General features: G+C 38.3%; 1 long non-coding RNA gene and 1 pseudogene across 3 annotated transcripts in view; one reads left to right on the top strand and one right to left on the bottom strand.

The window, feature by feature from the left end:
* LOC308530961 overlaps positions 1 to 25,320 on the bottom strand; it is a 628,987-nt gene that overhangs the window by 447,276 nt on the left and 156,391 nt on the right. The gene's annotated exons all lie outside the window — the stretch shown is intronic.
* Positions 6,441 to 7,102, top strand: LOC308531343 (ornithine decarboxylase antizyme 1-like; annotated as a pseudogene). Its single transcript has one exon. The product of its transcript is annotated as an ornithine decarboxylase antizyme 1-like (transcript).

Raw genomic sequence — 25,320 nt, 5'->3', positions numbered from 1 at the left:
CTCCCAAGTCACTCAACAGGACCATTTTTGAGCCTTTACCGACCAGTCTCTTGGGGAAATCATGCTTCTGTGACCCCTCATCGAGTCCACTACTATCAAAGTCCATTCCCCTGTGATCTCAACGTCCCACCTCAGCAGGAAGTAAATACGAAAGATATGACCTTCGTCCCTATTGCATAAAACAAAAAGGCTGGAATGTTAGGTTGGATCAAATAATCATATCGATACCCCCTCCCCTGGGAACTGACTTTTAGGCTACTTCACAATGGACATTCACTTGCTTAGACCACATTCCACTTGCTAAGACCATTATATCTCCCTTCCATAGTTTCCCAGAATCCGGACCTGCACAGAGAATTCTCCGCCCAGAAAAATCCAGTCTAGAGTCCTTTAAAAACCTCTGACTCTCTCTCTCTTTGGGTGCTGGCGTCATTTTGGGGCTCAGCCCATCTGGTATTCAGATGACCTAATAAATTCATAATCCCTTACCATTTTGGCCTCATGCATTCCTCCTTGGCGACCCTAACAGCTACTGGCTACTTGCAAAATAATTTTTACATATTATTTTATTCTAATTAACATACTTTTAATTAATTTAAATTTAAATAGCCACATGTGGCTAATAGAATACCATAGTAGACACCACAGATTTATAGTTTCTGATAAAGTATTTCTAAAATTCAACATTATTAGTAGAAAGAGAATGGAATTTGAGCTCCTACTCTGCTTTTCTCTGTATAGATCTGGGCTGGGCACTCAGCACCTGTGACCCCAGTCTCCTAATTTGTAAAATGACAATAATAATATCTATGTACTTGATTGTTGTGATGATTATAGGAGATTAAGATTGCAGAGTGGCACCTGATCAATACAAAGTAGTGCCCTTCCTTTAAAAAAAAAATCTATAAAATGGAATTCAGAAAAAGCATTTCTCAGGGCAATTGTACTAATAAAAATCAGATAATGATTATAAAACATTTATAAACTATAAAATATTAAATAAATATGAAGTATTGATTTCCTTAACTGAAAAAGTTTAATGTATATTTTTATTTCTTCAATCACCACTATCAGCTTAGATCTTTCTATTCTTTCTGGAACTTTGGCATATCTCTATACCCAATATTTATATTTCCTTCAAACACTTTAGTGTATAACCTTTGCCAAAGAATCCATGAACTCTGTTGTCTGTAGTCCTCCTCTATATTTGTTTTCACCTCCTCACATTTTGCTACTCTGACTTTCTCTGTGGTTTTGAATACTTACGAAGTACTAGAACTTTCTCAGTCATGTAAACAAATACAATCTCACAGGATTTCTTTAAATGCTAAAGATAATGGCAGAAGAGAGTCTGTTATATTCTCATGCTTCCTTTTTAATGCTAATATTTTCCATCTGCTGATTTAAGTTTCCTCTATGCTTCTACAAACCTCAGTTTCCTCCCATGAAAAATACAGCTCCTGAGGTATACTTATTAGGAGGCTGTAATAATGATATTTTAGAAAGCAATTTAGGAAATGTGAAAAACTCACTCAAAATACATCTGCTGAAACATAAAGAATAAAGGAAAGCTTCCTTCTAAATATGCAAAATGCCTCTGGATACAAAGATGACAGAGCAGGAATTTAAAATAAAACAACAAAACATATCCTGACAGTGGGGGACTTGCTCTGGACCTGGTGGAGAAAAAAATACTTTAACTGTCTCATTTAGCTTATAGACAGGTAACCACTGATAAGGTAGGAAGCCCACCTCAAGGCACAGAAAATTATAAAAGATAAAATATAAAACAAATATGGCAAAATGCCAAGATCTAGTAAAAAATCTGATTTTAAAACAGGTATATATGATCTATTATACATCTCTGTACATTAGAAATATTTTACAACACAAAAGTAGACAAACTTATAATAGATAGTTTCTCCTTGTTCTCTGTAATAAAATTAAAGGGATTCATCCCCTGACAGCAGTAGAGGTAAAAGTAATTAAAAGTGGGCAGGATGACTATTATCAAAAGAACAGAATAAAACAAGTATTACTGAGGATATAAAGAAATTGGAATACTTGGGTATTGCTAGTGGGAATGTAAATGGTGCAATTGCTATGCAAAACTGTTTGGAGGTTCTTCAAAAAGCTAAATATAATTTTACCTTTCTTTTAAAATGTATTTTTATTGATTTCAGAGAGGAAGGGAGAGGTAGAGAGATAGAAACGTCAATGATGAGAGAGAATCATTGATTGGCTGCCTCCTGCATGCCCCACACTGGGGATCGAGCCCACAACCTAAGCATATGCCCTGACTGGAATCTGACCATGACCTTCTGGTTCACAGGTTGATGCTCAACCACTGAGCCATGCTGACCAGACCAAAATGCTAAATATAAAATTACCCTGTGACCCAAATGAATTTAAAGCAGAGTCTCTAACTGATACTTTTATGCCAATGTTCACTGGAGCATCGTTCACAATGGACAAAAGGTAGAAACAGGCCAAGTGTCCATCAAAAAATTAATAGAGAAATAATATGTGTTATATACATACAATGTAATATTATTCAGCCTTAAAAAAGTAATGATATTCTGATACATGCTACAACATGGATGAACCTTCAAGACATTATGCTAAGTGAAGTAAGACAGGCACAAAATGAACAATATTGCATGAATCCACTTATATGACATACCTAGAAATTAGGTGTCTCATACAGGGAAATTACATAGAAATTATACAGAAAATATAATAGAAGTTACCAGGGACTGTACGGCGGGAATGAAAAGTTATTGTTTAATGAGTACAAAGTTTATATTTGGGATGAGGAAAATGTTCTGTAAGTGAATGTAGTGAATGGTTGCATTTTACTGTAAGTGTACTTATTAACAGTGTATTATACACTTAAAATGGTTAAAATGTAAATTTTATGTTATACATATTTTATAGTATTTTTTTTTAAATATATTTTATTGATTTTTGACAGAGAGGAAGGGAGAGGGATAGAGAGTTAGAAACATCGATGAGAGAGAAACATCGATCAGCTGCCTCCTGCACGCCCCCCACTGGGGATGTGCCCGCAACCAAGGTACATGCCCTTGACCGGAATCGAACCCGGGACCCCTCAGTCCGCAGGCCGACGCCCTATCCACTGAGCCAAACCGGTGCTGGCTTTTATAGTATTTTTTTAAATCAACACTCAGGAAGAAAAAAAAAACCTCAGCTGGAGAATCTAGTAAGGCATAGAGTAGGCAGCAAAACCTCAATCACGCTCATGTGGAGAAAGTTTACATGCTAGTAAGGAAGACAGGTGATGCATAAGTAGATGTGTGAAGTGATTACCAGGGCTTGGGCGATGAGAAAAGTAAGAAAATATTGGTCAAAAGGTACAAACTTCCAGCTGTAAGTTTAACAAGTTCTGGGGATCTAATGAACTGCATGAGTGACTACAGCTAACAATACTGTGTTATATACTCAAAAGTTGCTAAGAGAGTAGATCTTAGATGCTCTTACCACCAAAAGAAGTGGGAATTATGTGATGGTATAGAGGTGGTAGCTAATGCTATGGCGGTGATCATTTTGTGATACATAAATGTATCAAATCAACAAAAGCTGTATATCTTACACAATTTGTTATGTTAATTCTATCTCAATAAATAGAACCTGGATAAGAAAAAAAAAAAAAAAGTTGGCAGGAGGAGGATAGTTTGGGAACCCTGGAAGGGAGAGAAGAAAATATAGACAAAGGAATTAAGAAAAATAGAGAGAGAGATAGAGATGAAGACAGAAGAGAGCAGCAAGCCAGACACATGGGTAAGGCTTGAGGAAAGAAACAGCCTGTGAGACATGCTCAGGTGACCAAGGAACATTTAAAAAGAATGAATTTTGCTATATAATTTTAGCTCATTCCTCACTATGCAATGTAACCACCCTCTTTGACCTTCAAACCTTCACTGAAATTCTGCCACACACTGCAGACATGTTCCTCTAGTGATAAGGAGTGAGGAAAGAGGAACAGTGACCAGCGATAAGCAAAGTGTGGCATAAAAATTTAAAAAAATAAAAAAGACAAAAACAGAGACTGAACTGGGATACCCAGGAAATTCTGAAACTTCACTTTGACTATAATACCTCAAAGATTCACAGAAAATCTGAAGTTATATCGCATTTTAAACAGACACATATAAAGATTTAAGTACAATGCTGGGCTCCAAGAAGACTGTAGGACAGACAGAGCAAGGCAGGTGTCTGGGAGTTCAAGGCAATGAGACCGAACCAAAAGCATCCATAAAAGACACAGAAGGGGAATAAAGCGGAGGGCAGCAGAATCAAGGCACTCAAACTTAAAGGAATTCACTGGTTTTTATGTAAGAGGGATTATATATGATTCGTCTCAAGGCAAGAATTCTGGTCAAGGGTAAAGTGGGCAAACAGGAGACTCCAGCTGAGATATAAAACACTTACCAAGATAAAGTTACCCATTTTGGCAGAAAGATTTCAGCCACTGGGTCCTTGTGAAGGCTACGGGTCTTATTAAAAACAGTGGAGATCTTAGTGAAGAACATTAAGAAAAGGCCAGTAGCCCCACCATCCAAGCAAATGGTCTGAGCAACTGAAAGTTTAATAGAAACAACAAAGGAAAAAAAACAGGCAAGAAGAGGCCTCTTAGAGTCACAATCAACACTGGGAAGAGGTGAGTGCATGCTTCGGCTGCTCCATCTCAGGAACAATCAGAGCCAAGTGCAGGGCAGACTTGGAAGCATTATTCAGACTGTACACAAACCTGTGAAGGAGGGTGGAAGCCTCACTAGCATGAGGGGGTTCTGACCAAACACTGAATAAACAATAATCTACTCTAACCTAGAGGCATCCCCTAAGTAGCCAGGCTCAAAACAAAACAAAACAGGGGAGGAGGGAATCTTAGCAAGGCCATCCAAGGATACACACTGCAGAGAAACAGACTTTGCAGAATTATTGTAGTCACGTTACTAAACAAATACACAAGCAAAATGAGGAAACAACAAAATACCCCAGAAGGTGGGGGTCAGTGCCTAAAGTTGCTAAAATATTAGTCCTGAAAATTACAAGACATACTAAGAAACAGGATAGTGTGATTCGTATACAGGGAAAAAAATCAGGCAATTGAAGTTTCTTCCAAGAGGCCCAGATGGTAGACTATGTAGACAAAGACTTCAAAAAGTGGCTATTATGAATATGTTAAAAAAAACTAAAGGAAATAATTATTAAAGAATTAGAAGATGACAATGACTTATAAAATGGAGAATATCACTAAAGAGACAGATGCTATTAAAGGAACCAAATAAAAATTCTGAGTTGAAAGTACAATAATCCAAATGAAATATTCACTAGAGGGGCTCAATAATAGAGCACAGAAGAAAGAATCCATAAACTTGAATGCCGTAGATCAATTCCAGCATGTCATAATTTCAAGAGTTTCATCAAAAGGTTGATGAGAGTTGGGGACTCAACAGGGTTGAGTCACACATGTAGTCACCTGTTGGGAATGGCTAAAGGCATTTCCCCAAACCTGAATAGGAAACTGATTGTGGCTGCCAGACAGCTAAAAGGCATCTTAATTTACATGTTATTGCCTCCTACTGGCCAAACACCTGAACAGCCGTAGGCTAATTCCCCCAAACTGACAATGCTTCTGTACCCTTTGAAACCTTACCCTTTGAAGTGTATTATCTCCACCTTGCCTTAGGACAAATTGTGTTAATAAAAGCAAGGGTCCTAGACAAGGAGGGAGTCTTCAGTTCCTTTAGCTGAAGGTCCTTTGACCCCCAATGCCTTTCAAAATTATATCTCGTCTCCGGATTCTTTATTAGTCTCTGGTTTCCTATGTCACCTACGTACAGGCCCTTTTCCAGATTCCTGAACCATTCTTGATGCTGGGACAAGAACCCCAGCACTTGAATAGAGATTAATAGAGAGTATGCAATCTGAAGAGCTGAGAAAAACATAATAAAAATGAAAAGAACCTCAGAAAAATGTGGGACACCATTACATGAATCAAGATACATGTAACAGAACTACCAGAAGGAGAGGTGAGAGGGAAAGGAACAGAAAAAATATTCAAAGAAATAATAGCTAAAAAACTTCCCAAATTTGATAAACTAATTTACACACAAAAAAAACTCAACTAACTTTAAGTAAAATAAACTTAAATGATCCACACCCAGACATCGAAACCCAAAAGTTGAATTCCAAAGAAAATGGAAAAATTCCCGAAAGCAGTAAGAGAAAAACAACTCAACATGTAAAAGGGAACCCCAACATAATTAAGATCAGACTTCTCATTAGAAACAGCGGAGGCCAGAAGGCGGTAGGATGGCATATTCAAGGTGCTGACAGTACAAAACTGTCAACCAAGAATATTGTATCCAGCAAAACTACATTTCAAAATAAAGGTTTCAGACCCCAGCGGCCGTATGGTGAAATCCTCCCTGCAGTGGATCCTCAATAGCCACTGCTTCACCGAAGAGAAGAAGGGGAATAAACCCAGGACCATGGTTCACACCAGCCTCACCATGCTGCTCATCAGCCTGCACAGCAGCGGCAGCCACAAGAGTTGCAGGGTCCCCCTTAACTGCTGTAGTAACCTGGGTCCAGGGCCTCAGTGGTGCTCTGATGTTCCTCACCCACCCCTGAAGATCCCAGGTGGGTGGGTGAGGAAATAGAGAGGGATCACAATTTTTCAGCTAATTAATTTTACTTTGAATGTAACAGAGGAACTAACGTCTAATAAGAAGCCAAGAATTCTCAATGTCCAGACCAGGCTTACAGATGTCAAACACATTAACTGGAAGGCAGTGCTGAGCAGCAATTGCCTCTACATCGAGATCCCAGGCGGTGCTCTGCCTGAGGGGAGGAAAGATAGCTTCACAGTTCTTCTGGAGTTTGTGGAGGAGCAGATGCATGTGACTATGTCTTCGTTTGCTTCCAAAAGAACCATCATCACAGAGCAACTTTGCTCCATACCCTCTGCTTTAGGGGCTTTGAGATTATGAGACTGAAGGGTCCCCTTGTCCCCAAGAGACCTAATGTTTGCTTCACTGCCTGCACATTTGAGTCTTCTGAGGTGGACAAGTAGCAGCTACACCACCTGCGCCCCTCACCTTTGCTATCACTGATAGATCATTACAGACTGTCCTCCCTTTGTGTGTCTCACTTTGTGCTGGTGGTATGACCAACTGCTGCACGGGTTGCAAATTCCAGGCCTGCTCCCCTCCTCTGGGTTTGTCAGCATCTTGTTAACTGTGCAAATAAATGCTCACTCCATATTAGCGATATATTTCTTGAAGTTTAATATCATGTTTGTGATACTGAAGTATTTAATTCTAAATAAAAATTTATATTTTACTTTTTTATTGCTGGTTTAAGGTGATAGAGATTATCCTTGTACTTCCTGCAGGAGTTTATTTGAACTTTTGGAAATAGTTTCAGGTCTTAACTTGGAAAGATAGGTATAAATCTACCCTTCTATTGCTTTCAATAATCTGAATAAAAGTGATTACATCTAAAAAAAATAAAGGTGAAAAAAAATTCCAAGATAAAAATTGGGATAATTTTCTACTAGTGTACAAAATACTAAAGGAAGTTCTTCAGGGTGAAAGTGACACCAAACAGTCATTCAACTCCACACAAAAACTGAAGAGGGCCAGTAAAGGTAATTACATCAGTAATTTAAAACCCAATATAATAGTATCTTTGAGGTCAATTCTGATAGCTTAAAATGTATAATTGTAAACCTAGAGCAACCATTAACAAAATAAACATAAAAGTCTCTAAAAGAAATAAAATGTTACAATAGAAAGTATCTAATACAAAAGAACACAATTAAGGAGGCATATTGAAAACAAAAACAAAAGGGCAGATGTAATTCTAACCATACCAATAATAACATTAAGTGTAATGGATTAAATAATCCAAAGACAAAGATTGTTAGATTGAATTTTTAAAAAAACACATTACTAATTATATGATGTCTACAGGAGAAATACTTCAGATTCAAAGATACGAACAAGTTGAAGGTAAATGATGGAAAAAGATACATCATACAAACAACAGTAACAAAAGAACTGGACTGTCTATATTAATATCAGACAAAATAGACATTAAAAGAAAAAATGTTATTGGTAATAATGAGAGATATTTCATAATAATAAAAAGGTCAGTCTATCAGGAATACATGACAATTATGAAAATATGTGCACCTGACAGGGGAAAAATAAAGAATTCAGCAACGGAGTGAGTCTTCAATCCCCCACTTTCAATTATGAATAGATGATCAATAAGAAAACAGAGACTTAAGCAATGCTGTAAACCAACTACATGTAACAATCATCTATAGAACACTCCACTCAACGATAGAACACATGGAACATTCTCCAAGATAAACCATACACTATGCCGTAAAACAAACCTCAATATATTTAAAAAGTTTGAAATCATAAAAGGTATCCTCTCTGATTAAAATGCAATTAAAACAGAAATCAATACTGGAAGGAAACTTGGGGGATTAACAAATATGTGAAAATTAAACAGCATGTGACTAAATAACTAATGGGTCAAAGAAGAAATCAAAAAACAAATTAGAAGCTACTTTGAAATTAATAAGAACAAAAACACAATATACCAAAACTTATGGAATGTATATAAATCAGTACTCAGCGAGAAATTTATAGCTGTAAACACCAATATTATAAAAGAAAAATCTCAAGTCAATAGCCTAAACTTTAAGAAACATGTGGGTGGGTGGGAAGAGATTAACCACCGAAGTTATGCGCATACAGTGGATCCTTGACTTACGAGTGTCCCGACTAACGAGTTTTTTGAGAAAGCAGCTGTCTCTCGGCCAATTTTTTGCATTGAGTTGACAGAGTAATTTGAGTTAACGAGCCCGGTCTCAGAACGAATTAAACTCGTAAGTCAAGGCCCCACTGTATATGCATAACCAATGGACACAGACAATAGTGTGGTGAAGGCCTGGGGTGAGGGATGAGGTCAGGCTACAAGGGGTGAATGGGGGAGAAAGGGGACATCTGTAATACTTTCAATAATAAATTTCTTTTTAAAAAGCATGTTACCCTCTTACTTGAAACCCTCATTGACTTTCTATGACACTTATAAAAAAAATTCCAACCTCCTGTCCATGCTCCTTAAGACCTTGGGTGATCTGACACAAGTCCTCCTCTGATGCTTCATCACTCTCCTCCTTCCCCTCATTAACTGCATTAAAGTGACAACAACCTGCTTTCAGTCCCCAACATCTATCTATAATAATAAAAGTGTAATACGCTAATTAGACCGTATGTCCTTCCAGACGACCTTCCAGGCAAAGCCGGGGCTGCAAGGGAGGGATCCAGGCAGCCACCACAGCTGTGAAGGCCTACTCTTGCACGGTGCATCAGGCCTCTAGTCTATATATATAAAAGCCTAAGTGACCAAACGACCCGAACAACCAGAATGACTGGTTGACCAGTCGCTATGACATGCACTGACCACCAAGGGGAAGAAGCTCAACACAGGAGCTGGCCCCTGGTGGTCAGTGCGCTCCCACAGTGGGAGTGCCACTCAGCTGACCAACCAGTCCTGGTGGCCCACCAGCTAGGCAGCAGCCACTTATTCCCTCAGTAGTCCTGCAGGTCCAATCTCCAGAGAACGGGCCAGGTACCAATGGACCAGTGCCACCAGCACGATCCCAACAGCACTGCCAGCCTCCAAGAAGTCGGCCTTGGGCACCACAGCCACTTCCCTTCCTTAGATGCTGCACAAGGAAGAAGGAATATAAAAGCAGCCGCCAGCTGGCTCCCAACAACCAGCGCGAATGTCAGCGGGATGGATCTGGATCCTGGGCTGGCAAGGATATCCCACCGCCCACCCGGAGGGTCGATCTCATACCAACCTTCCCCCCCACCCACCTCAGGACCCCACCCATGCACGAATTCATGCACTGGGCCTCTAGTGTTAAATATTTCCCTATCTCAGGACCATTGCACTCTTCCAGAATGCTCTTTACCCTGTTTCTTACCATCCTTTAATCATCAGTTTAAATATTATTTTCTTAGAGCTACTGTCTGACAATCTTTCTAAATTAGATGCTACTAACCCTTCCTATTTATCACAACTCACTTATGACTTATTAGCTAGATACCTGATGTGTGTGTGTGTGTGTGTGTGTGGATGTGTTTCTTTATTCAATTTTCCCCTTTAGACTGAAAGCTCCATAAATGTGGGTTCCATATTTATCTATTACTGTTGCAGTTCCAGTGGCTATTACAGTGCTTGGTATATGATAAACACTTATGTACCAATAAAAAAAGTCTGCTGAATGAATTACGAGTTTCAAGTCCTCTCACCATCCTGGACATATTCTAATGTGTAATATATCTCTTAAGATACAGTCTCCAAAACTAAACTAAAATTTCCAGATGAGGCCTAACCCTTTCAGGGAGGTCTAAGCATGCCACATTTATCTAATTCTTCTCTACTTCCCAATCTATATATATAAAAGCCTAAGTGACTGGCCAACCAGCTGATGGGCCAACTGGCCAGTAGCTATGATGCACACTGACCACCAGGGGGCAGATGCTCAACATAGGAGCAGAAACCACAGGCATGGAAACATAGAAGTCTGATGAATCTCAGAGAGAAGGGGTGGAGGGCAGGGCGGGAAGAGATTAACCACAGATCTTATATGCATACTAGAGGCCCAGTACACAGATTTGTACATCGATGGGGTCCCTCAGCCTGGCCTGTGGGGATTGGGCCAAAACCAGCCGGTGGATGAATTCATGCACCTGTGGGGTCCCTCAGCCTGGCCTGCGGGGATCAGGCCGAAACCAGCTCTTCAACATCCCCTGAGGGGTCCCAGATTGTAAGAGGGCACAGGCCAGGCTGAGAGACCCCATCGGTGCACAAATCCATGCACCAGGCTTCTAGCATCAAAATAACCTACTTCACAAAACTCCCCAAGAAAGTGGTCTAACAAGCTCTTTGTCTCTGCCACTGATTGGTAAATGTGACCATTCATGTATTCAGTACATCAAAAATTAAAGAGAGACTCTAAATATGGACTCATAAAATATAAGTACAAAATGTAAGCCTCTGGCTTATAATTCAGTGCTCTTTGTACTGCCTCCCGAAAAACAGGAGAAGATGTCCCCAATTAAACATTGGTCCTCAACATGTCAGCCATAGGGAATACAGTAGTGCCCCCTTACTCACAGGGAATACATTCCAAGACCTGCCTGAAACTGCAGACAGTGCCAAACCCTATATATACTGCTTTCTTTCCTATACATACATACATACATACATACTTTTCACTTAAAGGAAGCACTCTGGCACATCCAAATTGACAGCATCACTTTTGGGAGCCACTACTAAGTAAAATCAGGGTTACTGAACATAGCACTGCAATACAGTGACAGTCGACATGATAACTGAGACAGCTACCAAGTGACTAATGGGCAGTTAGCATATGCAGTGTGGTACACTGGAAAAACGGACGACTCACATTCTGTGTGGGATAGGGCAAGACAGCACAAGATTTCATCATACTTCTCAGAAAGCTGAGCAATTTAAAACTTAGGAATTGTTTATTTCTGGAATTTTCCATTTAATATTTTCAAACTGCAGTTGACAATAGGTAACTTAAACTACTGAGAGCAAAACCATGGATAAGGGGGGATTCTACTGCACTAAGTAAGAGTATTTCTATTACCCTGCCTCCAAGATTCATGACAGCTCACTAGTTTGTTTCCTCTTCATTCTTCATGCTTCGAAGCCCAGAGGTCCCAGGAGTCCCCAGGGCCCTGGACATAACAGATTCAGCTTATTTTCTGAGTGGCAATGGTAAGTTTGAAAGATGTTCTACAATTCAGATATACAAAGAAGTTAGGGCTAGAGGAGGCAGCTGAGAAATCACTTGCTATCTCTGCTATGTTAGATAAACAAAACACAAGATCAAACTAGTCTGCTAAAATTATTACCATCTTCATACTTACTGACAATGATGAGAGCATTAATCACCTGAAAATACCTAATCAGAGTGAGACCTTTTTATATTACCATTCGAATTTTTTAACTGCCCCCAGCCTGATTTCTTTTAAGCAAATGTCCACAGACCTTACACATTTCATGGTTAGTTTCTGTAGTTATGTAGTCTTTTTTTTTTCTCCTTGTGTTCTCCTCCCCCTTCTATTCCTTCCCTTTAAAAATGGACAGAACCTGGTTCCTATCACCTAGAGATGAATTAACCTTTCCAAATATCCTGACATTGCCTTCCTAGAAAAGTTCCCTGGAGCTCTGTAGCCGTTGGAGAAGAGAGGCAGCTTGGCTTTGACTTTAATATACATTTTGAAATACCTTTTGCAGGACGGCTGGAAATACGGAACTAATAACAAAGTGCTTCTAAAATTACCGATAAATCTGAAGCATTCCGCCTGGTGTACGGCCTTTGAAAGTCTTTAATTCATCTATTAAGTGATCAAAGATCTTGTTCAAGATATGATTACATTTCTTTTGTTCTCTTTGCACAATCATATTAAAATTGATAGCATTCCTAAAATCAAACAGCTTCCAAAGCTAAAAATAAAAACACACAAAATGACACCCTAACATTCATCACTTTCAAAAGGCAAGGCTATGACTGGTCCTTAACTATCCTGGGATACACATGCTAGGACAAATCATTCCGCAGTAATGATGCCAAAGGAGGAACTTGAAGCTTCCACACTCCAAGAGTCGCTACTATGCATTTAGGTTTGAGCCGGGCCTCCTCGGTAAGGGGGTAGACAGAGAAGTTCTGGCTACTTGTCAAAGCCAAACCCAAGAGCAAGTAATTTCAGTAATACAGAATAGAGACCTTTGAGAGGGTGCTGATGGCCTTTGTCGCATACACAGAATTAGTCTTCCTGATAGTACCGCTAACAAAACAAAACAAAAACTATGTCACAGCCCAAGAATCAGCAGGAAATGTTTCTTAAATGACCACAATCCTTCTTAATCCTTGTTCTCCAGGAGTCAGCCATTTTAATTGTATTATATCTATATATTCTTGATCACCAAAAAAGGGGGGCTAGTAAACTATATCTGTAAAAAGTAAGATAGTACATATTGTTAGACTCTGTGGGCCAGTCTCTTGCAACTACTCAACACTACCATTGTACCATGAAAGCAGCCATAGATGACATGTCAATAAATGAGTGTGGTTGTGTTCCAATAAATCTTTATTCACATACACAAAAGGCATTGGGCCCTACCTGATTTGGCTCAGTAGACAGAGCATAGGCCTGCAGACTGAAGGGTTCCGGGTTCAGTTCCAGTCAAGGGCACATGCCTGGGTTGCGGGCTTAATCCCCAGTAGGGGGTGTGCAGGAGGCAGCTAATCAATTATTCTCTCTCATCACTGATATTTCTCTTTCTCCCTCTCCCTTCCTCTCTGAAATTAATTAAAATGTATTTCAAAAAAAAATAGGTAATGGACCAGTTCTGCTTGCAGATGGTAGTTTGCCCATCCTTGCTCTAAAATGTGGCCATAATTATAACCTATGCTTTCAGATCTTAGTCTACAATGCACAAACACTGGGCAGTTCATAGGAGAGTTCTTATTATGGCCTCAGGATGGAAAAATAGAATTGGTCTGATAAGGGGGAAAAGGTCATTTGAGTCACATGCCCAACTTTCATATGGTTTTCTCTTCAAAAAGTTCATTTTACTCACCAAATTAAATTTTTCGGCAACGTTCATTGTTTCTTTAAAGAACATTAGACTTCACATTGCATCCCAGTTATTTATTACCTGAGTTTTGGTCTTAACAAATATGATTTTGCTATTCTCTGTCATCAATGGAGCAAGCACATGTGGTTTTGATTGACAAAATTGTGATAAAATTCACTGCATCCTTAAAAAAGTGATTGAAAAGTTTTCAGACTGTTGCAGAGAATGGGGGGGAGGGGAGACAAGGGGATTGAATTTCAACAAAAGGCATGCCAGATTTTTTCCCTGCTCTTATTATTCAACATTCTCCCACTACTCAGTATCTAATTAGATATTGCAGCAATCCAGGAATCATGTGTTTCTCTTTAAACTTTTGGCAAAGTCCACTGCACTATGGTTAACATTGGACACACTTGGGTTTCCCTCCAGGGACCAGTACTAGGTGACATCACATGCTATGTCACAAACAATGGAACATAAATAAGAGTGCATGCTCTGAGATAAGCAAAACACTAGCAGTCACTTTGGTTTACCCTCTTTTCATTTACTTCAAATTCCCGTTCATTTGGTTGCTTGAAAAACCTCTTTGTCGCAACCTTTTTCAGAAACAGGTATCCCTTGCTATTACTAACCCCCAAAAAAATCATAATTTGATTTTTTAAAAATCTCATGGGTAATACAATAGTTCTGTCTGAATGGTCAAACTCTGTTGGAGTAGCTATCTTGATTAACTTAAGACTGAACAAAACACATACTAATGAGAACCATGGCAAGCCACCACAAAACCTATTTGCCCTTATAATAGGTAGCCAACTGGGCAAGAAGAAAGAAAGAATGAACACAATGCAAACAACTTGACCTTCAAAGCTGTCTGCCATGTGGTCGTTTCCCTCATGAACTGATATCCATATCTGAGAATGACCATCCCATTTTCATGCTACACCCTTCTTGTTATAGAACTGGAACAGAAGGAAATTATATAACCCATCAGTTACTAGGAAAATGGTTAAGATGCCAAAAAATACAAAGACATAATCAGACCTTTTTAACTTGGAAAAATGTGCTGTTTGTGAATGGGGGATAAATGTCCTGAAACTATCTTCCATATGTCTGCTTTCCTTCCACTGGGCTACATTCCAAAGAGGTTGTAGTAGTTCCATGTTTTTCTCTAAAATATGAAAAACTATTACTGAATAGGTTTTATAAATGGTTTTCTTCACAGTGCCTAATGTGCAAATACTCCAAATAATTGCTTTAAAATCAATTTACCAGCATTCAGAATTCCTTGGCCAGGGAACTTCTGATTTAAGATATACTTTGAATAGTCACTCTCATCAGATTATTTTCACCTATTGGTGTTGGAAAACAAGCACTTTTTTTAAAAATACAACACTTCACAATAAAAACAATCTACTTAGTAACGTTGTCTCATGGCTTCAAATATTATACTACTGACCAAATGCTTGACATAAATGTCCTTTTAAACAAACTCTTATAAAATAACTGCTGTGAGGGTAGTAAATATCAATAAATTGTAAAAACTAGGCCTTTCATTGGGTCATCATCTAGACCAATGATTTTCAACCTTTTTCTTCTCATGGCACACATAAGGTAAATACTAAAATTCTGCAGCACACCAAAAAATATCTTTTTGGCTGACCTGACAAAAAAAATTGATATAATTTTTATTTCTTTTTAAAAATAATAATAATAGTAATTACCCTACCCTTTTTGCTCCAAAGTGACTTTTTACAAAATCAGGTGCCTGTACTTAGGATTTCTAGTACCAAGAATTAACCAACCAGATGCAACTATTTGTTTTTTGTTTTTTTAATTTCTTTATTGATTAAGTTATTACATATGTGTCCTTATCCCCATAATACCCCGCATTCCCCCTACTCATGCCCTTACCCCCCTGTTGTCTGTGTCCATTGGTTAGGCTTATATGCATGCATATAAGTCCTTTGGTTGATCTCTCCCCCTTACCCCCACACTCCCCTACCTTCCCTCTGAGGTTTGACGGTATGATCAATGCTTCTCTGTCTCTGGATCTGTTTTTGTTTATCAGTTTATGTTGTTCATTATATTCCATAAATGAGTGAGATCATGTGATATTTATCTTTCTCTGACTGGCTTATTTCACTTAGCATAATGCTCTCCAGTTCCATCCATGCTGTTGCAAATTGTAAGAACTTCTTTTTTTACCACCGTGTAGTATTCCATTGTGTAGATGTACCACAGTTTTCTAATCCATTCATCTACTGATGGGCACTGAGGCTGTTTCCAGATCTTAGCTATGGTGAATTGTGCTGCTATGAACACAGGGGTGCATATATCCTTTCTGATTGGTGTTTCTAGTTTCTTGGGATATAGTCCTAGAAGTGGGATCACTGGGTCAAATGGGAGTTCCATTTTTAGTTTTTTGAGGAAACGCCATACTGTTCTCCACAGTGGCCGCACCAGTCTGCATTCCCGCCAGCAGTGCACAAGTGTTCCTTTTTCTCTGCATCCTCGCCAGCACTTGTCGTTTGTGGATTTGTTGATGATAGCCATTCTGACAGGTGTGAGATGGTACCGCATTGTTGTTTTGATTTGCATCTCTCAGATGATTAGTGACATAGAGCATGTTTTCATATGTCTCTTGGCTTTTCTTCTGTCTTCTTTAGAAAAGTATCTATTTAGGTCTGTTGCCCATTTTTTGATTGGGTTATTTATCTTCCTTTTGTTAAGTTGTGTAAGTTCCTGTAAATGTTGGAGATTAAACCCTTATCGATGATAACATTTGCAAATATGTTCTCCCATGCCGTGGGCTTTCTTGTTGTTTTGTTGATGATTTCTTTTGCTGTGCAGAAGTTTTTATTTTGATGTAGTTCCATTTGTTTATTTTCTCTTTAGTTTCCATTGCCCTAGGAGCAGTATCAGTGAAGAAATTGCTTCAGCATATGTCTGAGATTTTGCTGCCTGTGGATTCCTCTAGTATTTTTATGGTTTCCCGTCTTATGTTTAAGTCCTTTATCATTTTGAGTTTATTTTTGTGTATGGTGTAAAAGTTGGTGGTCTAGTTTCATTTGTTTGCATGTATCTGTCCAATTTTCCCAACACCATTTTATTGAAGAAGCTGTCTTGACTCCATTGTATGTTCATGCCTCCTTCGTCAAATATTAATTGAGCATAGTGGTTTGGGTCGATTTCTGGGTTCTCTATTCTATTCCATTGATCTATATGTCTGTTCTTGTGCCAGTGCCAGGCAGTTTTGAGAACAGTGGCTTTGTAATACAGCTTGATATCTGGTATTGAGATCCCACCTACTTTGTTCTTCTTTCTCAGGATTGCTGCAGCTATTCGGGGTCTTTTTTTATTCCAGATGAATTTTTGGAAAGTTCGCTCTAGGTCTGTAAAATATGCCGTTGGCATTTTAATGGGGAGTGCATTGAATCTATAGATTGCTTTGGGTAGTATGGACATCTTGATGATGTTGACTCTACCAACCTATGAACATGGTATGTTCTTCCATCTGTTTATGTCTTCCTCTATCTCCTTTTTCAGTGTCCTGTAGTTTTCTGCCTACAGGTCTTTTACCTCCTTAGTCAAGTTTATTTCTAGGTATCTTAATTTTTTTGGTGCGATGGTAAATGAGATTGCTTTTTTAATCTTTCTGTAAGTTCATTACTGGTGCAGATGCAACTTTATTATGTGACATGACCAATAAGATACAACTCTATTATATGACATATATTTAAGGTTCAAGACAGAGCACTCACACTGGATAGCTATTGATATGTTGGCTATGGTCACTTTTTATTTTGACAATCTAAGGGAAAAGAGGTTAGTAGCCCTGACTAAATAGTCAAGTACTGAATGTTTTAAAAATTCTTGCAACACACCAGTGTGCTGTAGCACATAGGTTGCAAATCACTGATCTAAATGCAAAACATCATGGTAAATTATGGCCCTGCAATGAACATGCATTCTGATATTACATATTTTTGCTTACCAAAGCCAGCAGGCCAGCCATATCATTTATATGGCTTATTGTAAACTTCCAGAAAAATGACAGTCACCTATAGAATTCTCACAATAAGCCATACCAAATTGACCAATGGTCCTATTGCTAGCTAATCAGTTCTCTATTCACCTTGCTTTTCCAGTGAGTTCCTTTAAAAACTTTCTCTTTTGTTCTATATTGTTATTTGTGTTATTCCATAGCACTCCAAGGCAGAAATGTGGGCCTTGGATATCTAAGAAACACATAAAAAATCTCAAAACTGTTTAAAATAAATTCAATTCAAATGGTGATAGATTTGGTGAAGACTGAATCATTTTGATCACTTCTAACTCAAAAGACTATCTCTAAGTCATGCATTTAATCAGGACTGGTTCAAAGCAAAAACACAATAAAAAATGATCCCAGCTCATTTTTGTATCTCTGGCCAAAGGAGCAGTAATAATCTCCACATTCCATTTTATAGGGGTCAAAGAAATACGCATGCAATGATTTTTTTTATAAATTAATAACATTTTGAAAAGAAATTCATTATGTTAAAAACAATTAAAATTTCATACTGAGGCAGCTTCCTTTTGCTCAGAGTTCTGTCCTGTCAATGGAACTATTTTAAAATTTATCTTCATATGGAAGCTTCTCAACTGCTTTTAATTGTTTTTATTCTCCCTCCCTGAATCTTTTCTAGCTCCATTACATTTTTATTTAATTATAGCAAAGCAAAATGGGATGGTGATTCTAGAAGCAGATACATTATGATCTTAAAATATATATAATCTTATATGCTAAAAAGTATAACGAGTCCTATATACAAGTCAGCACAAAACTCAAGTTATTTCCTGCCACTATTCTCGGCAGCAGCAGTGGGTGTTGTTTTCTCCGCTGGCTCCTGTACCAGCTGGCAAGAGTAAAGATGGGGAATTTTTCTTTTCTTTTACTTTTAGCAGTAGGAGCCAGAGAATGCTGACAATTAGTTTTTTGTTTAAGTGATTATTTCGTTCAGCTTTGAAAGTTGTATTTAAAAAAACATATTTAGTAATAAATGCTTTTAAAACAGCACGATTATCATATCTAGAATTAAAGTCTGGATATATAACTTCCAAGACACTGACAAAAATATAAGCAAAGAATACACAGTTCATGGCATAAAAGAAAGGAGACAGCAAAAGTTAAGTATTAGAAGAAAACTCTGAAAGCAACAAGAGTAATATAGGTCAACCTACTAATTTTACTAATAAATATAAATGAGATAACTACATCTATTAAGGGACAAAAATTCTTAGTTGGATTTTAAAAACAATGAAATTTACTTAAGCACTTACAGTGTGACACAGAAAGCTGAAAAGTAAAAGGATGAACAAAGATGTAACAGACTAACTAATATAAACCTAAAGAAAGTGATAGTAGCCATGGCCAGCTTTGCTCAGTGGATAGAGCATCAGCCTGAGGACTGAAGGGTCCCACGTTCGATTCTGGTCAAGGGCACATGCCCAGGTTGTGGGCTCAATCCCCAGTAGGGGCATGCAGGAGGCAGCTGATCAGTGATTCTCTCTCATCACTGATGTTTCTCTCTCTCTTTCTTCCTCTATCTTTCTCTCTGAAATCAATAAAAAAAATAAAGTGATAGTTCCTATATTAGTATCAGTAAAACCCCAAATCAAGTCATATCATTAAATAAAGAGGAGTAAATTGATAAAAAGTACAATATACAAAGAAGCTATAGCAACCACTAGCTTTTATACATGGAATAACATTGCCTTGAAACAGAAAAATAAATTTAAAAGAAGCAAAGGAAAAACTAAGAAAAATACAAGAAACAGCAGAGTGTAAATTTGACAAATTAGTCAAAATATAAATAACAATATATATGATTACCTCCATACAAAGCAAATACTTTAATATCCAATGAATATTAATATTATTTTACCATATATCACCTACAAAGTACTGAACTCCAAATAGTAATAACTATGCAGGCATTATATTTCATTATCTGTCCACAGTATAATAAATTTTAAGAATAAACAAAATAAAATAAAATGAAAACTTTCAACAACTTGAACACCTTTGGGGGACCTCCTAATTAGAAGCACTCACAGATTATTTAGAAAATAACTACAATAATAATAATACTACAGCAACACTTATAAGGTGTGCCTAAAACTATGTCCAGAGGCAAATTAATAGCCTTAATTGTTAGCTTATTAAAAACAGTAAAGAATCAAAATAAATTAACTGAAGCATTCCATTTAAGATATGTATTTAATATATATGGTATACTATTTTAAAAGCCCCTTACAATCACCCTCTATATTCACAAAGAAATGCTCACAGGTGTTGGCTCCTGTTTACTGTTTGTGGGTTGGGAAAGGAAGACCGGACCTGTTGCTATTGCACCAACCTAGATGCCTAGAGGCAACTCTAACAAGAAAAATTAAACAGAAGAAATATGTAATTGCAGCCAACAAGAGCTTGTACTAGCTATAAATACTAAGCAACACAGATTAGAGGTTCCCAAACACTGCTCTATATAAACAGTAGTGTCAAAGTATTTGAAATTTATTTTTTACATTAGAATTCCTGGGTCTTGCCTCAGAACTTCCAAGTCAGAATCCCCAGTGTTAAGACATAGGAATCTGTGTTTTGGGTAAAGCCTTCTGGTGAGTTTAAGTTATAGAAACTTTTGGGAACCAGTGGATACAGATCTTAATTTTTAATTATCAAACAATAAAAAAGTTGCTAAACACATGAAGATAATCAGCAAATTGAAAGAGGTGAAACAACTGAGAAGTCCGAGGGAGTAGATTTAATGTTAATGCAGGAAACAGTAGAGAATGTTTCAGTGGGATTAAAGAAGCTGAAGCTGGGATTACATCACTGAAACAAGAATAAAATAGAAAAAAGGAAGGAGGAGGATGGAGTAGGGGTGGAGAAGAAATTACCTGAGAACAAGAATGAATTCTTCAAAACTTAGAGAAAGGGGGGAAGAAAGGGAGAGAAGTGAAGGGAGGGAGGGAGAGGGGAAGAGGATCGAGTGTTTAGTAAAGTCAGTGAAGAGCAGAATAGAAACAATCGAAAAATTTCTAAGACTTTTTAAAAGTACAAATGGACAGAAGAGAGGCTTGTGATGGCTTTGCAATGTGTCAATTTGGCTAGGCTGAACTACATTTCCCAGAATTCCATTTCGTGTGTGTGTGTGTGTGTGTGTGTGTGTGTGTGTGTGTAAGTAAAGTATATACAGACACATATATGTAAATACTATTTATGCACCACTGTTCTAAGTAATTATCCATCAAATCCTCATGAACATCTTATGAGATTGATTTTCTAACTATCCACAATTTATAGGTAAGGAAACTGAGGCACAAAGGGATTTATACATAAACTAGAGGCCCACTGCACAAAATTCATGCACAGGGGGGTGGGGGTCCCTCAGCCCGGCCTGCACCCTCTCCAATCCAGGAACCTCAGAGAATGTTCAACTGCTGGTTTAGGGGATCAGGCCTAAAATGGCAGTCAGACATCCCTCTCGCAATCCAGGACTGCTGGCTCCTAACTGCTCACCTGCCTGCCTGCCTAATCGCCCCTAATCACCTCTGCCTGCTGGCCTGATGCTCCTAACTGCTCCCCTGCTGGCCTGATTGCCCCTAACTGCCCTCCCCTGCCGGCCTGATCACCCCTAACCGCCTCTACCTCGGCCCCCACCACCGCAGCTTTGTTCCAAAGGACGACTGGAAGAAGTCTGGTCTAATTAGCACATTACCCTTTTATTAGTATAGATGGCTTATGCTAGGCCACACAAGTTTTGGAGCTGAGTTTCAAACTGCACCCACTAACTCCAGGATCACCCTTCTAATTTCTACAAATTACCAAGAGCAATTAAACCTGAAAAATTGTCCAAATAATTGTTGCTAATGTGCTTCTGAAATTTCATGTATTTCAGCAAATTCAGTGTACTTATGTTTTCCAATTTATTAGCTAATTTCTATTGCTCCAATATGGTTTTTCTTCTTTTTTAATGGATCATTTTCCTAAATGAAGAAATACCCTGTCCTAAAAATATATAAATGAAAAAAAGTAAAAGCAACAGTTTATTGTACATAATGCCAGGCATCTTTTATACACACTGCTAGAGGGAAGAGAGAGAGAAAAAAAGAATTATAGAAGAGGCCTCATTTGAGTGGTGGGTACAATGCTGTTTATTTAGTTATTATTTATACTTTATATAATATTTCTTTGTAAAAATAAAATAATTTCATTGACAATAAGCAAGCTTCTTTCACCATAAATGGCATACTTATTAATCTATTCACCAACTTTACTGAACTTTCTTACAGTAATCAGATATGAAAGTGCTGCTCTGCAGTTTCCAACATGACCCTCAGAAATTTGCCCTAAGTGGGATGGTAGCACTTGAATAAAAATTAAAGAACACTTGCATTCAGAATTGGCCACTACAGCTCCATTGCTTATTCACTTTCAGGAGCAAGTAAGAAAACATATACTTTTCCAGAACATTTTAATGAAAACAATATTAAATATAGTCATACATTATAGTAACAGCACAGCACAGAGCTGCTCTGTGCTCAAACATTGGATCTTTCCATTATACTGCTTATTTAAAAATACCACCAGCCCGGCTAGTGTGGCTCAGAAGTTGAACATCAACCTATGAACCAGGAGGTCATGGTTGGATTCTTGGTCAGAGCACATGCCCAGGTTGTGAGCTCAATCCCCAATAGGGGGCATGCAGGAGGCAGCAAATCAATAATTCTTTCTCATCATTGATGTTGCTATCTCTTTCCCTCTCCTTCTTTTCTAAAATCAATAAAAATACATTTTCAAATACTTTTTTAAAGATTTAAAAATAATAAAATTAAAACATCACCAACAATAATAAAATCAAGATGTGACAGGCACAAGTCTAAGAACCTTCACAAATAGTAGCTCATGTAGTGTTTGTAACAAATGATTGAGGTGGGCATTATTATTCCCATATTATAGATGAGGAAACTGGCTCCGAGGAATTAAGTAATGTGCCCCAGGTTACATGGCCTCAAGGTGGCAGCCCCTGTTTCCAACCCAGGCTATTGCCCACAAGTCCAGTGGCCCTTCTATTATATCGCTGAATAGGTTAGTTTTCCTAGTTTAAGAAATAGAAACTAACCGTAACTGAGGGGGGGGTAAAGAAGGGATAATGAGTAATGACAGAACTCCCAGAAAGTTTGGAGAGCTAGATTTGGGGCACACAGACAGACTCCCCAAATCACACCGCCAGAACAAGTGGAGAAAGAACACTACTACCATCACTGCTGAATACAAACAAGCAGGAAGGAACACAGGCTGCTCTCGCTGATGCAGTATCACTGCTGCCCCAGGAATGCAATCTTTCTGTAGCCACTGCCCCTACCAGGGACACAACCTTGATGGTGTGCATTCTCTGTCACTCTAGAACAATTGTCCTTGGAGTCTAGATTAGGTACTTGCACTCCAGCTGCAAGAGAGCCAAAGGGTATGTATGGAAAGAGATACAAATAACTGGCATTTTCAGCCTTTCCAGCAAGAGGCAGGCTGTGCTCACCATAAAGCTCATAAAATGAGGGAGAACCCAAGACATGGAAAGGAGGTTTAGATATTGAGTGGCCAAAGCAGATGACACATGTTCTCTGAAAGACCATCTTTTGACTGCTCCACATCAACATACATTTTCTTCCTCATACTTTTTCTTCTTCCCCAAAGCTCTTTCTAACATAATGCAACCATCTTTATCTGGTCTAGAAGCACACCTTCTCTCCTCCAGTAGTGGACAACCCAAAGACCTTTTAGTTAATGCATCCAGCTACAACTCCAAGATTTTCTTTAGTACTGTCTCTTTTCAATACTCTCAAATCTATAGACTAAACTATAAAGTCAATAATCATCAACAAATACAATATAAGATATAGAAATAGATATAAATATAAATGATAGCAGGGCAAAGGAATAGAAAAGGAGAAGAAAATTTAATTAATCTATATAAACATACATGAGACATCATAGCAGGTACAAAAATATGAGCAGATGCTATAGTCATCTGCAAATAGGCATGATGCTACTTGGTATTCCCTCTTCCACACCTCCTTCCAGGATCAATTTCATCCTGTGCCTCAGTTGACCAGGTTTCTTTACCCAGAGTGATGACCTAAACCTTTATTCATGGGGATTCAAGATACTGAATTAAATCTTTCATTACATTTTATCCCTAGAGCAGTACAAAAAGGTACCCCCAAAGCATCCTCTGGGCTCCAAACTCTTCATGCTGCTATCATGTTAGCAGTAACATTATTTTTTCCCTTAGACTTTTTTTATTTCAGCAGTAACATTACTGACAGAAACAATCTCCCATACAAACACTAAAAACCTCTTTTTACGTATTTGTCAAATAGCATGACAAGTCTAAAATGACGGTGGATTGGCCCAGACTGAATTCAATGGAGTAACTACTGTTGGCCTGATGGAAGCCATCGTCCTTTCAGTACTAAGCCTCTCAAGCAGCAGAAAGCAGAGTTTTTGAGAAATGTTCCAGATACGCATTAAGTCCTCACTTAATGTTGTTGATAGGTTCTTGGAACTGTAGTGAAACAACATATCACAAAACCAATTTTACCATAGGCTAGTTGATATAAATAAGAGTTAGGTTCCTATGGCATCTCATCAATGTTTTAACAAAACATTGAACAAGCCGAAACCGGTTTGGCTCAGTGGATAGAGCGTCGGCCTGCGGACTGAAAGGTCCTAGGTTCGATTCCGGTCAAGGGCATGTACCTGGGTTGCGGGCACATCCCAGTAGGAGATGTGCAGGAGGCAGCTGGTCGATGTTTCTCTCTCATCGATGTTTCTAACTCTCTATCTCTCTCCCTTCCTCTCTGTAAAAAATCAATAAAATATATTAAAAAAAACAAAAACATTGAACAAAATGACCTTATTTGAGAACCTGCTGTTGTTGATAGACATTCACCATTTCAACCATTTCCTCATTTCAACAGTTCCAGAATTGTGGCTAGGGGTTTTTCTAGAACTTCATTGTTCCTGAAATGAGTCCTGATTCTCCTTCCTCCAGCCTTCCAATGATTTCACAAGTACCCTATATTAAATTCCTTTCTGTCTAAAATACCTGAAGTGATTGTTTGCTACACTGAACCCTGAGTAATATGAAAGTAAAACATTTGAGTGTGTCATTAGCTCTACCTGCGTGATGTTCCATTCCCTTTTCCTTCCCCTTGGTTATTACCAAATGTATGTATTCTTATAGGATAGAAACATAATCACATTCTGATCACTAGCTCAAAGCAAGCAGTGTATCCCATAGGACAGCACCTCAACCTCACAAAGTAGTCTCTGAGCTGAAGCGATAACAGAGTCTTCAATAGGCCATTTCAGCTTTCTGGTGATTGCATAAATTTCACAAAATGGTTGATTGACCCTTAGCATTCATTCCTACCTTCTATATGCTTCCCTAAACTCCAGAGGCTGGAAAGCAAACACTTGTATTTCACAAACTCCACTGCGGTTTCTGTAAGGTTGCATGAATCTCATGTGCTATACCT

Source organism: Myotis nattereri, assembly GCF_964212035.1.
Source record: "Myotis nattereri genome assembly, chromosome: 15".
NCBI classification, from domain to species: domain Eukaryota; kingdom Metazoa; phylum Chordata; class Mammalia; order Chiroptera; family Vespertilionidae; genus Myotis; species Myotis nattereri.
This window is presented reverse-complemented; position numbering and strand designations above follow the sequence as displayed.